We start from the raw sequence: 10173 nt of genomic DNA on the forward strand, positions 1-10173 counted from the left end.
CAAATTGTTGAAACATTGGAAGTGTAGCAGAGAGTGAAGCATGGTTAAAATCACCAGAAATTGCCACAAAAGCATTGGGGTTTTGTGTCTGTAGCTCAGCAACAACTGAGCTGATGGCATCACATGCAGTGTCAGCAACAGCGGAAGGTGGAACGTAAACTGTTGCCAAAATAACACTGGTGAACTCTCTGGGTAAATAATATGGACGAAAACTTACTGCCAACAGTTCAATATCTGGACTGCAGAGATGGCACTTCACAGTAACATGTCCTGGATCACACCATCTGTTGTTCACAAGTACTGCCAGTCCACCTCCTTTACATTTGCCGCTCCTCTTTAAATCTCTGTCTGCTCGTATGGTGAAAAAGCCCGGCAGAGAGACGCTGGAGTCGGGGATATGATCCTGCAGCCATGTCTCAGTAAAACACATGATACTGCATGCCCAGTACTCTGGCTGGGTCCTTTGTAGGGCTTGGAGTTCATCCAACTTGTTTCCCAACGATCTCACATTGCCCATCAAAATCGACGGAAGAGATGGTTTGAACTTCATCCTTCTCTCTCTTCTCTTAGCTCCTGCTCTGCATCCACGGCGTCTCCTTTTCAACTCATCAGGGATTTGGGGTTGTAGCTGAAGTATTATTTGAGCTTTTGAGATATTAATCAGCTGCTCCCGGTTGTAAGAAACAACCCCGTTGCCACGGCAATGCATCATAACAAATGTCCAAAAATAGAAAGTATTAATAAAAATCTTCCAAGCTGCACAGCATCCGACACTGGAGTGGACAGTCATCCAAAACAAATCAACTGTATCCACCACAAGAAGAATAGTTCCCAAAAAAGAATAAATCAGAATCAAAAGTAACAGAGCCACTCCAACCTGCTGCCACCCTGAGCGGCGCAATTCAGCTGCTTTCTAATCTCATCTTTAGGGGAGAATGTATGTCACATCCATCACTTTGAAATGATTGAAATATGACTTATGTTGTGTAAATATAATCTATCAGCTCACTCAAATAGCAGTCTGCAAGGAAAAAGCAATAAAGGCGACTAGCAAGAACAGAACACACTAGATAGGTTTAGCCTATTGAATAAACATTGTTGTGTTTAACTACAAATCAGAACTGATTGATAGTTTGACCTTCATTATCATGAGGGATGTCATAGTACCATCAGTTTAAAAGAACTGCATTCATGAATGGAATTAAAGTAACTCACTGAACTACTGCATAATCAGGCAAAAATAGATGTAGATATCACAGAGCTGAATGCTGCCTAAATAATGAAATCATTGTAAAGGTCAAGGAGGCAGAAGCAACATTTGTAGTCCTGGAAGACTGATTTTCTTGCTGCTGGAGTTGCTCTGCTTTGTCTGTCTGCATGGCTGAAAAGGACACAAATGTCACTCAGCAGCAGTCAGAACAGCTGATGTGGAGCCCTGCTGCAGGAACGCCACAGAGAGAAGAGAGCATACCCTGAATACACCTAGGAGAATATTAACAAGGAACAATCTAATAACTAGAATGAACCATCTAGGAAGGAACATAGAAGAAAAACAACAACAGTAAAATAACTTTAACCATTTTAATCTTTTAAATAACAAAATGTGTTCATTTTGAAATTGTGCATTCTCCTGCTGATTTTAGATATGTTTTAAAGGAACATATAAAAATAACATTTTTGTCTTGTGCTGAAGGCAAAGTTTTTTGGTGTTAAAAAAAAACAGCCAATAATCTTAGTGTAAAATCAGATGTATCCTGATACGGATTCATTCATTTTCCACATACAATGTAAAACAAATGAAAGTGATAAAAATCGTAATGCCTTTTATATTGTATGGCCAAATATAAAATTAAAGTGATTTTAAAATAATATTTATATCTAAACCAAATCAGATCCAACTTTGTTGTCATTTTAGTTCATATATCCTAGGAGTGGGTATATACCAAAATGAAACTGCAATTTGTTTGGAAATAAATAATCATTATTGTTAAAGATTGCAAAATAGATTGTAAAAAGTACATACTTCGATCAGCAATTTTGCAAATATTCAGTCATTTTGAATTTGATGCTTGCAACATGTTCCAACAAAACTGGGACAGGGTCAACAAAAGACTGGGAAAGTTGAGGAATGCTCCAAAAATCCCTGTTTGGAAAATTCCACAGGTGATTAACTGGAAACAAGTGAGTGTCATGAAAAGAATTTAGGGATTTCATCATATTTGGTCCATAATATCATCACAAGATTCAGAGGATCTGGAGAAACCTCTGCATTTCAGCGGGAAGGCTGAAAACCAACATTGAATGTCCATGACCTTTGACCCCTCAGGAGGCACTGCATGACCAACTAACATCAATCTGTAATGGATATTACCATGTGGCCCCAGGAACACTACATAAAACCTGAGTTCATCTTAAATGTATTGATGCAAAGTGGAAAAGACAGCATCTGTGTTGGTATGGGTGGTGTTATTGCCGATGGCATGGGTAACAGGCACATCTGTGATTTCACCATTAATGCTGAAGGGTACATCCAGGTTTTGGAGCAACATCTGCTGCTATCCAGCATTGTCTTTTTCAGCGTTGTCCTGCTTATTTTAGCAAGGCAATGCCAAGCCACATTCTGCATGTGTTACAACAGTGTGACTTTATAGTAAAAGAGTTCTGGTACTAGACTGGCCTGCCTGCAGTCCAGACCTGTCTCCTATTGAAAATGTGTGGAGTGTTATGAAGCATAACATACGACACAGGAGACCTTGTATCAAACAAGAATGGGAAAGAACTCCACCTACAAAGCTTCAACAAATGGTGTCCAAAGTTTCCTTATTGTTGTTAAAAGGAAAGGGGATGAGAAACATGATAAACAAGACCCTGTCCCAGCTTTATTGGAATGTGTTGCAAGCATCAAATTCATAATGATTGAATATTTGCAAAAAGACAATGAAGTTTACCAGTTGGAACATTAAATATCTTGTTTTTGTAGTGGATTTAACTACATACTGTATAGGTTGAACAGGATTAGCAAATCAATGTATTCTGTTTTTATTTACACAATTGCAACTTCTTGGGGTTGGGGTTGTACAACGAACTTTGATTTAGCACTTGCATAAAATAAATAAATGCCTTGCACTGTATAAAAAATAGAACCCAAAGTTCTGTAGAACAGTTCTGCATTTAGAAAAACAATCTATCTTATTTCTAAATGCTTTTTTGTAGATATATCAAAGAAAAACTAAAATGTGTCTGAGAGCAAATAGTGATAGTGCCTGCAACAAGGTTAAAATCCTTCAACACCAGTAGCAGACCCCTACTTTTACCAAATCGAGACAGCCAGGGCACTGTTCTTTGGTGTGATGTGTTGTAGTGTAGTGTTGGAGCTCGGTGTTGGGACCAGACTTAATAAAATAATAAAGAGGGCAAGTTCCAGCATTAGGGCTCAGATAGACCAAGTCCAGCAGGTGGTTGGGGTGAGGATGCTAAGGAAACTGTATTCTGAGGAATGACTCACACCCACTGCATGACCTGGGGGTGTTTAGGGAGAGCACCTTCAGTCACAGACTAATATCACCTCAGTGCAGCACTGAACACAGCAGGAAGCCCTTCCTGCTATCAGTCATTAGACGTTTTTGGTGTTTCTTAAGTGCTGCTGCTGTAACAAAGCAATTTCCTGTAAAGGATTAATAAAGTTCTATTCTTTTCTATTCTATCCAAACGTGATTGGGACCATGTGTTCTAATGGTGCTCTTTCTTAGGAATTATTCGCAGGAAGACACTTTTTGTCTGGTTTTCAGTCAGACTAGCAGCACCCTGACCCTAATTGAGATACCACACAGAAAAACACAACAAGAATGCTTGAGCAGAGGAACAATGCTAGTAAATGAGACTTTTTTTTAAACTAAATTTAAATGGATACCATACAATCCAGGAGTTAACTGTGTACTATTTACTTATTCATAATTGAAGCCACGTGTGCACATCTGTCAAAAACTTTGGGTCTGACATTCAGTGGGAGTCCTGCAGAAAAAATGTGCTCAGTGCCAATAATGATGGATGGAGATGATGGCTGCAGGTGCGTGAAGAATGACTGCAAACATTGCTGTGTTTACCTCAATCCTAAACCATCCAATTGCTGCTTCAGATGTAATTAAAATCCATCTGCCATGTCTCAGTGAAGTTAGTCGTCTGTCAGTCTGAGGCTGTGATGGTGGCAGAGCACACAGCACAAACTTAAGTCATGTAGCTAAGTACTGGAAGTAATTTCCTTCAAGCAGTTTCTAACTCATTCCTTTATTTTAAACCATCCAGATTTAAACCATCTAGAGTTTCCCTACAAATGTTCAGAGGAATATTATTCTGTGACTAAAGCTTATGGTTACATGTGCACATATTGTTTGTGTTATGTTGCTTATCTACAGTCTAGCTGGTGGTATTGGACAAACAGCATCAAACTAAAGGCTTATTGGCACATCTGTCTGTTCTCATGCTTCCTGAGACTCTATACAGGTCCTTCTCAAAAAATTACCATATTGTGATTAAGTTTATTATTTTCCATAATGTCATGATGAAAATTTAACATTCATATATTTTAGATTCATTGCACACTAGCTGAATTATTTCAGGTCTTTTATTGTCTTAATACGGATGATTTTGGCATACAGCTCATGAAAACCCAAAATTCCTATCTCACAAAATTAGCATATTTCATCCGACCAATAAAAGAAAAGTGTTTTTAATACAAAAAACGTCAACCTTCAAATAATCATGTACAGTTATGCACTCAATACTTGGTCGGGAATCCTTTTGCAGAAATGACTGCTTCAATGCGGCGTGGCATGGAGGCAATCAGCCTGTGGCACTGCTGAGGTCTTATGGAAGCCCAGGATGCTTCGATAGCGGCCTTTAGCTCATCCAGAGTGTTGGGTCTTGAGTCTCTCAACGTTCTCTTCACAATATCCCACAGATTCTCTATGGGGTTCAGGTCAGGAGAGTTGGCAGGCCAATTGAGCACAGTGATACCATGGTCAGTAAACCATTTACCAGTGGTTTTGGCACTGTGAGCAGGTGCCAGGTCGTGCTGAAAAATGAAATCTTCATCTCCATAAAGCTTTTCAGCAGATGGAAGCATGAAGTGCTCCAAAATCTCCTGATAGCTAGCTGCATTGACCCTGCCCTTGATAAAACACAGTGGACCAACACCAGCAGCTGACACGGCACCCCAGACCATCACTGACTGTGGGTACTTGACACTGGATTTCTGGCATTTTGGCATTTCCTTCTCCCCAGTCTTCCTCCAGACTCTAGCACCTTGATTTCCGAATGACATGCAGAATTTGCTTTCATCCGAAAAAAATACTTTGGACCACTGAGCAACAATCCGGCAGCAGTCAGGTCGGCAGTCTTACCCATGATTGGGGTTTTGAGTGATGAACCAGGCTGGGAGTTTTAAAGGCCTCGGGAATCTTTTGCAGGTGTTTAGAGTTAACTCGTTGATTCAGATGATTAGGTTCATAGCTCGTTTAGAGACCCTTTTAATGATATGCTAATTTTGTGAGATAGGAATTTTGGGTTTTCATGAGCTGTATGCCAAAATCATCCGTATTAAGACAATAAAAGACCTGAAATATTTCAGTTAGTGTGCAATGAATCTAAAATATATGAATGTTAAATTTTCATCATGACATTATGGAAAATAATGAACTTTATCACAATATGCTAATTTTTTGAGAAGGACCTGTATAACACAGTAGACAGGAATTTATCATGATGATATGTTTAATGTTGCTCTACATTGTTTCTTTGACCATTCTCACAGAAACTACAAACTAATTAAAGATTCATGCTGAGCAGGATTGTTTGTATGCAAAGCTTGCTGTGCTTTCTAATGGTTGTTCCACCTGTTTAACATTGGGTTTATGAACTGAAAACAGACTCAGAGTCAGAAAGATTGGAAAAAAATGAATGGCGCAGTGATAACTTTGCTTATTGATTAGTATTTTAAAAAACAAGAAATACGAAAAAAAATAACCAGGTTTCAGTATCTCTGTAAGTTGCACTTTCAGGAAAATTTAAGGAGAGTCCAGAATCAGATAGCCAGTCCAGCTGCCTGCTGGATCCGGGAACTTTGTATCTTCAGGGATTCCTGAGAAGACTCTGAAGGTTTTTTCCTGAAGCTTAAATTTCGCTTTAATTATTTTTTTTTCATACAAAAACTGCTTAAGGAGTTAGATGTAGTGATATCAGAAGCCCAGCAAAGACTGCTGCATAAACTGGCCACAGCAGCTTGGTGGCATGGTTGGCTATGTTCTTTTGGATGTTCTTACATCAAACAAGCCGGTTATAAAATGGGTCTAGTTTGTTTGCCTGTTTGTTAGCAGCATTATTCAAAAGGTGAATGACTTATTTACATGAAATGAACAAGAGGCTGGTCAGGCCAACTTGGAGTCGAATGATCCAGGTTTGGATTTGGATCCTTAAATTCAGTACATGAGGACTTGCTGATGGGCGCAACACTCCTTATCTAAACTCAGTCAGATGTCAGGAGAAATACTTTATTTCGTTGTTTCTTTTTTGTAATTCTAAATATTATTATTGCTTTGAATAAATGTCTGCAGGAAATCTATAATATTTTAAAGGACTTTAAAACATTAACTCTAAATATGCACTAATAATAAAAAATAAGCTCTAAATAAATATTACTGTTACAAATGGTGTGGAAACAAGTTTTTTATGTTATAGAGCTCTTCTCCAAAAATAAAAACGGCCAGATGGGGGCAGTGTAACTCCCTCAGGTTAGAATCTATTTCTAAACCAGACACTACATTGGAACCCTCTCAATATAATTTGAGGAAAAAAAGGAAAAAGACTGAGCCTTAATTAAAAAATTCTCTTTGCTTCAGATTTCTCATGATGAAAGGCTGATTTGTAGAGGGAATTGTCCAAGTCATCTGCATTCTCCCTTGTTTTCTCTGGATGAAGAGCTTAATGGTTAATGAGCTTCCTTTCTCAGTGCCTGACCTCCCTGGAAATAAAGTGTTTCTGGAAGCCATTTTATTTATAGTAATGGCTGAAATGCAAGCCGTTGAAATGTGTTGCTTTGGGAATATTAGGGTTAGGTTGTGGTCCATTCAGTGTTTTTGAAAAGATTTTTATGGAATGAAAACTTACAAAAAAAACCAATGTATGTCATTATTATATCATTTATTATAATAATATAAAGTAAATGGGGGCAATTGAACAAGGGAGAGAAAAGAAATCCTTCTGGGATCACCAGTTCTCATAAGGGAAATTCTTTCAGCCCCTTGGCAATGCACTCCTAAAACATCCTTCATAGGAAAAGTTGAGTTTGACTCTATGTGGACACAGTGTAATCGATAGACACCCAGCCAGATATTATACTCAACAGCAGGGGTGAAAGTGAGCCGGTACGGTCCGGTACTGCGTACCACTAAAAGATTCTGCGCCGGTACGCAGTACCGGAAAGAGGGAACAACCGCTCTCTGCTATGAATCCGTCATTCAATTCAATTCAATTCAATTCAGTTTTATTTATATAGCGCCAATTCACAACACATGTTGTCTCAAGGCACTTCACAACAGTCAGGTACATACATTCCAATTAATCCTAACAATTGAACAGTGCAGTCGGAGTTAGCTTTTTATTCAAATTGGATAAAAAGTTTTTCTATCTAAGGAAACCCAGCAGATTGCATCCAGTCAGTGACTTACAGCATTCCCTCCTCCCGGATGAGCATGTAGAGACAGTGGACAGTCACTGGCGTTGACTTTGCAGCAATCCCTCATACTGAGCATGCATGTAGCGACAGCGGAGAGGAAAAACTCCCTTTTAACAGGAAGAAACCTCCAGCAGAACCAGGCTCAGTGTGAGCGGCCATCTGCCACGACCAACTGGGGGTTTGAGAGAACAGAGCAGAGACACAAAAAGAACACAGAAGCACTGATCCAGAAGTACTTTCTATGGGAAGGAAAAGTAAATGTTAATGGATGTAGCTCCTTTAGTCGTTTCACCTAGAAAGAAAGAACAGATCAACTCTGAGCCAGTTTTCAAGGTTAGAGTCTGAAAGAGAGCACATATAATTAGTTACAGTAAAAGCTCAGTCAATTTCCATGTCTAGGAGAGAGAAAGGTTAAACACTAAAAGACAGGGCTATGTGGATCATCGGTAGAGGGTGAGCATTAAGTTGTTGCCAGCAGAAGCTCGGATGATTCCCCTCTCCAGAAAGGTGTCACAGACAGACACAGAGCCAGGCCAGGTGTAGCGTCTAGGAAGAGAAAAGAGAGAACAAGGTTAAAAGCCGAAATAACAGCAAACAATGCAAAATTGGAGAGTAGTGTGAGAATGTAGCGAAGAGGGTGAAAATGGTCGTTATATCCTCCAGCAGCCTAAGCCTATAGCAGCATAACTACACAGATAGTTTCAGTTCAGATTATTTAGTTAAACGGCGCTTATTTACAACAATGTCGTCTCAAGGCACCTCACAAAGGGTCCCACTGATGGTCATTGTTATACTAAAAACCACAATGATTGGGATATTTCCCTCTGTCAGACTGATTATAACCATTGGAAAAGAGAAGGGGTCATACAGGTAGCAGAAATGGAGGGTGTGTTTGCACCTCAACCATAACTGAGCCGGTTTAGGCTAAACCTGACTCCCCCTTACTCGGAGGTAAAAAATAAGGAAGATAGCTCAGGATAAACTAAGCCACTCTAACTATAAGCTTTATCAAAAAGGAAAGTTTTAAGCCTAGACTTAAAAGTAGACAGGGTGTCTGCCTCACGGACTAAAGCTGGGAGCTGGTTCCACAGGAGAGGAGCCTGATAACTAAAGGATCTGCCTCCCATTCTACTTCTAGAGACTCTAGGAACCACCAGTAAACCTGCAGTCTGAGAACGAAGTGCTCTGTTAGGAACATATGGAACAATCAGATCTCTGATGTATGAAGGAGCTAGATCATTAAGGGCTTTATATGTGAGGAGGAGAATTTAAAATTATATTCTGGACTTAACAGGGAGCCAATGAAGGGAAGCTAAAATAGGAGAAATATGATCTCTCTTTTTAATTTTCATCAGAACTCATGCTGCAGCATTTTGAATCAGCTGAAGGCTTTTAACTGCATTTTGTGGACATCCTGATAGTAACGAATTACAATAGTCCAGCCTTGAAGTAACAAATGCATGGACTAGTTTTTCTGCGTCACTCCTAGATAGGATATTTCTAATTTTGGCAATGTTCCGGAGATGAAAGAAGGAAATCCTAGAAACCTGTTTAATATGGGATTTAAATGACATGTCCTGGTCAAAAATAACACCAAGGGTTTTTACTTTATTATCAGAGGTCAATTTAAAGCCATCTAGGTTAAGTGATTGACTAAGCAGTTTCTTTTTTAAAGACTCTGGTCCAAAGACGACAACTTCTGTCTTGTCTGAATTTAGAAGCAAAAAATTTAACGTCATCCAAGTTTTTATATCTTCAAGACATGCTTGTAGTCTATCTAACTGGTTGGGCTCATCAGGATTTATGGATAAGTAAAGCTGAGTATCATCAGCGTAACAGTGAAAACTTATTTCCAATGTTGTCTCACTTGCTGAGGATGAAATAATCATCTTCGGGAGTATGTCAAAGATTTTCTTTTTAATAGAATCAATTGTATTTAAGAAGAATCCCATAAAGTCATGGCTGCTAAGAGCTAAGGGAATGGATGGCTCAACAGAGCTATGACTCTGTGTAAGTTTAGCAACTGTACTAAAGAGAAACCTAGGATTATTCTTGTTCTCTTTTATTAATGATGAGAAATAAGCTGTTCTAGCTTGGCGAAGTGTCTTTTTATACAACAGTAGGCTATTTTTCCAGATGAAGTAGGAATCTGCTAGGTGTGTAGAGTGCCATTTTCTGTCCAATTTTCTAACATTGTTCTTTAAAGTATGCAGCTCTGAATTAAACCAAGGAGCTAGCCTCCTATTAATGATTACCTTCTTTTTCAAGGGGGCTGCATTGTCTAATGCATCACGCAATGATGAAGAAACACTATGAACAAACGAATCAATTTGTGAAGGGGCAGAAACAGAATTATTGCCCTCCACTGTGCTTTTCAGTGATAATGAGGAACTTAAAAGTGGAACAGATTCTTTAAAGGTTGTTACAGCATTGCCTGATAATGA

The sequence above is a fragment of the Girardinichthys multiradiatus genome, chromosome 1 (genome assembly GCF_021462225.1).
Source record: "Girardinichthys multiradiatus isolate DD_20200921_A chromosome 1, DD_fGirMul_XY1, whole genome shotgun sequence".
Lineage (NCBI taxonomy): Eukaryota > Metazoa > Chordata > Actinopteri > Cyprinodontiformes > Goodeidae > Girardinichthys > Girardinichthys multiradiatus.